Raw genomic sequence first — 3,944 nt, 5'->3', positions numbered from 1 at the left:
TATATATATATATATATATTTTTGTAATGAATTCCACTATTGTCATGTATGTAAGAAAAAAAAGAAATAATTTCTTTATGTAGGGAAAAAAATTCATGAGGTTACAGCTTCATTAAAGGGTTTCTTTCCAAGCACGATAACGGGATGACGTCCTTGTTGTACCCCTTTCAGTTGTTGCTGAGACCCCTGGACGCACCTGCTAGGCGGGATCTGGCCACTAGGTGGAGCACTTGACCTAAGGGGCCAGCGGCTTTCCAAACCCCAGGTGGACATCCAGTTTAGACCCAGCTGGGCGGAGTGGCGCATCTGTGGTCCCAGCTACCAGGAGGCTGAGGCCTGAGGATCTCTGGAACCCTGGCGTTTGAGTCCAGCTGGGCAACATGGTGAGACCCTGTCTCGTTCAAATAAAACTTTGGCACAGTGGAAGAGCCTCCCAGATTGTGGAATGACCACTTTCTCATGTGTAATAAGACCACGCTTGGGATTTATACTGTGTTGTGGTTTGGATTTAGAAATGATCCCCCAAAAGCTCATGTATTAGGTGAGGCATCAGTGTTCAGAGAAGAAATGATCAGATTATGAGAGCTGTAACTTAATCAGATCATAATTCATTTGGTGGATCAGTAATTTGAATGGTTTACTGGGTGGTAACTGTACCTGTCCTCCGCCCCTGTGGGCTTGTTCTTTCTCTCTCCTGTTTCCCACCTTCCAGGAGCTGACAGCTTTCCTCTGCCACTCTTCTGCCATGATGTGCCTCCTCAGTTCAGACCCAGAGCAATGGAATCTTATGACCATGAATTAGACCTTTTCCTCCTCTAAATTGTTCTCCTTGGGTATTTTGTTCACGGTGATGACAAGTTGATTGACACATAATGTCTATTAATTCACTCAGAACCTTCATATTGCATCTAAACCACGCCTATGCAGGAAGTAAAAGCAGAGAAATGGAGAATTATTTCTCTTGTCTTTGGTTGATGATAAGGGTGCCTAGTGGGCACTCTGTCAATCATATGGAAAAATTTGGGATGATTTCAAAACTAGACGTCAGTTTAATAAAATAAAAGTAGGGCTGTCAAAGTAGGTCTGTCATTGAAATAAACAAACTTGAAACGAAATTCTATGATGGAGTGTTATCTAAGTTTTTTTTTCATCTTGCAATTACATGTTCTTTTTTATTATAAAATGTTCATTTCCAGAATTATAGCTTTGTAATTTAATATGGTGCTTCTGATATTTGAGTTTTATTTTTGAAAAATTGTTCTTTGTAAAATAGAAACTGAAAACAAAGGGAAGGGAAGGAAAAAAATACCAAGAAATAAAAGAACCCCAAAACAGTACATGTGAGACCCACGGTGAAAATGATGAAGTTCAAGACCTCTAAAAATATTTAAAGTAGGTGACAACTAGTGATGAGTTTGGCTGGGTTGAGGGTAAAAGGGATATTTTGTACTTGTTCTGGTCAGTTTTCCTTTGGGCAATGTTTTTCTTAGGATTCAGAATTCTCACTTTGTATGACGAATACATGAAGGCCACATTTGGTAATGTAGGCTGGTTACAGAAGAGCCTCTCTTTATTGATTGAGGGGAAGTGGTCTCAGATATTTGAGTCTTCTCCAAGGCCATGATTTTAAATCCTTAAGACAGTTTGTTTTGGAAGTGTCTTTAGCATGTTGAAGAATACAGAAGGAGTCTATAAAAGAGCTCCCCTCCTGAAGGGACTTAGTTGTGCAGTTATTTAAACATTCAAATTAAATAAAAAAATACAAAAGATAATGGATTATCACTGCAAAGCAACAGCTTTTGGATTCAGCATTCCTTGGTTTGCCAGCTTTTCTGTTAGTTACTGTGTCTCAGGGAAGTAACTGCTGAGCAAGAGCAGTTTCCTCATCTGTATAATGGAGATTTCAGTGACACCAAATGGAGGCAGTGAGAGTAAATCATGTAAATAAAGTTAATCACTTATTCCACTGTGAGTTAACAGAACATGGGGGTACAGACAGTGTGCTAGGATTTTACAGGGATGGTGCTTAGGCTGTGGTGGTATGGGAAGGGTTTCAGTTATTAGTAGAAGTTTGAAAGGAGTGGAATAAGAAAAGAGCAATTCTAATTATAGGGAACCATGTGAACAAAATATTGGAGCATCATTTATCTAGTGACAATAACAATGTAACCATGGCCAAAGGAGGTGTGTTTAGGGAGTAGAGCAACTTGAACCCATGCAATATATAAGACAGTTGGAATACTTCAGGGGCTGTGACTTGGGCAGAATGATAGAATCAAAATGGCCTTCTAGATGGTGTTGTGTAGGAAAACTGGGATGGAATTCATGTTCAACCCTATACATCTGTTTTCTTTATCTACAGTTTTGCTTTTGAAGAATGTTATATAAGTGAAATCCTACAGTATTAGAAATCTGGCTTCGTTCACTTCTTTATTCATATTGTTGTATCTTCCATTTTAGTGCTGAGCAGATTTAATTGTTGGATATACCACAATGGGCTTATCTGTTTGCCAGGTGAAAACATCTGGATTGTTTTCAGGTTCTGGCAATTATGAATAAACCTTTACTCATGTGAAGGTTTTTGCATGAATATGTAATCTTCTTTTCTTGTAGGCAGATGCCTTGAAATGGAATTGCTAGGTCATTATGGTATGTTAAATTTTATAAGAAATGGCCAAATTATTTCCCAAGACATTTTGAATCCCATTGGTGATATACGAGAATGGATCTGCCTGTCATTTTATGTGTTTTAAAAATGAACTTTACTTTTTGGATCACTTTGGATGCCTGAAGCTTTGTTCTTTTTGCTCAAGATTTGTTTAGCTATTCTGGGTCTTTTGTGGTTCCATACCATCCCCTCGTGGACCTCCCTTCATCTGTTATATTCTTTGTCCTACACCATCAACTTTCATTTATATGTAGTCTTACGTCTGCCTTGCAATATGTTTCAGAACAATTCTCAACCTTTTTGGTTTTAAAGCTTATGGTTGGTTCTAATCAACAACAGACTCTGGGGGTTCTTATGTAATTGACCTGGGTGGAGAGCAGGTGTCTTAGGCACTCCCACATGCTCCCTCCCCCTGGCCAGCCCCTCACCTGGTTAACTCCTGTTTATCCTTCTGGAACCCCCTGAATGTCACTTCCTTCCTTCTTGAAGCCCTTGATGAAATCAGTTGCTCTCATGGCTCCTTGTTCCCTTCAGAGCCTTTATCATATCTCTATCTTGGGGTTTCATGCCCTCAGCACCACTGACATTTAGGGCTGGATATAACTTTGTTGTCGGGGACTGTCCTGTACCCTCTAGAATCTATTTGCAGCATCCCTGGCCTATGTTCTCTAAATGCCACGAGAACTTCTTCCCAAAGTTTGACAAACAGAAATGTCTCCAGATATCACCAAGTGTCCCCTAGAGGGAAGCCCTTCCCTCATCCACAGGAACTACTGCCCTGACTCATTGGTTATTTCATATATAGTCTGTCTCCTTCCCTTTACTCTAAACTTCAGAAGAGCTTTTCTCTTCTAGATTCCCCAAGACATGCCTTGGTGCTTATCCAGATGCCAGGCAAATATCTGTGGAATACATGAAAGAGTGAGGGGATGGAGCTGGGATTTCATAGCTCAGATGAGAGCAGAGACTAAGCATTTGAGGTGTATTTGAGAGTGAAAATTAATTCATTCTCCACCTGTTCATTTATATACAGTCTGCTTTTATGTTGCAAAGGGCAGAGTTGAGTAGTAGACAGAGAACCACATAGTCAGGAAGCTTTAAATATTTACTATTTGACTCTTTACAAAAAAAGTTTGTCAGTTTCTTTATAGAGAATATATTCAGTATGTAAATCCTAAGCAAACTATTAAGAAAGCATCTGAAATAGCTTGGTTTATTTGCAAAACATATATATATATATATATATATATATATATATATATATATATATATATAT

The sequence above is a fragment of the Marmota marmota genome, unplaced genomic scaffold (assembly GCF_001458135.2).
Source record: "Marmota marmota marmota unplaced genomic scaffold, marMar, whole genome shotgun sequence".
Lineage (NCBI taxonomy): Eukaryota > Metazoa > Chordata > Mammalia > Rodentia > Sciuridae > Marmota > Marmota marmota.
This window is presented reverse-complemented; position numbering follows the sequence as displayed.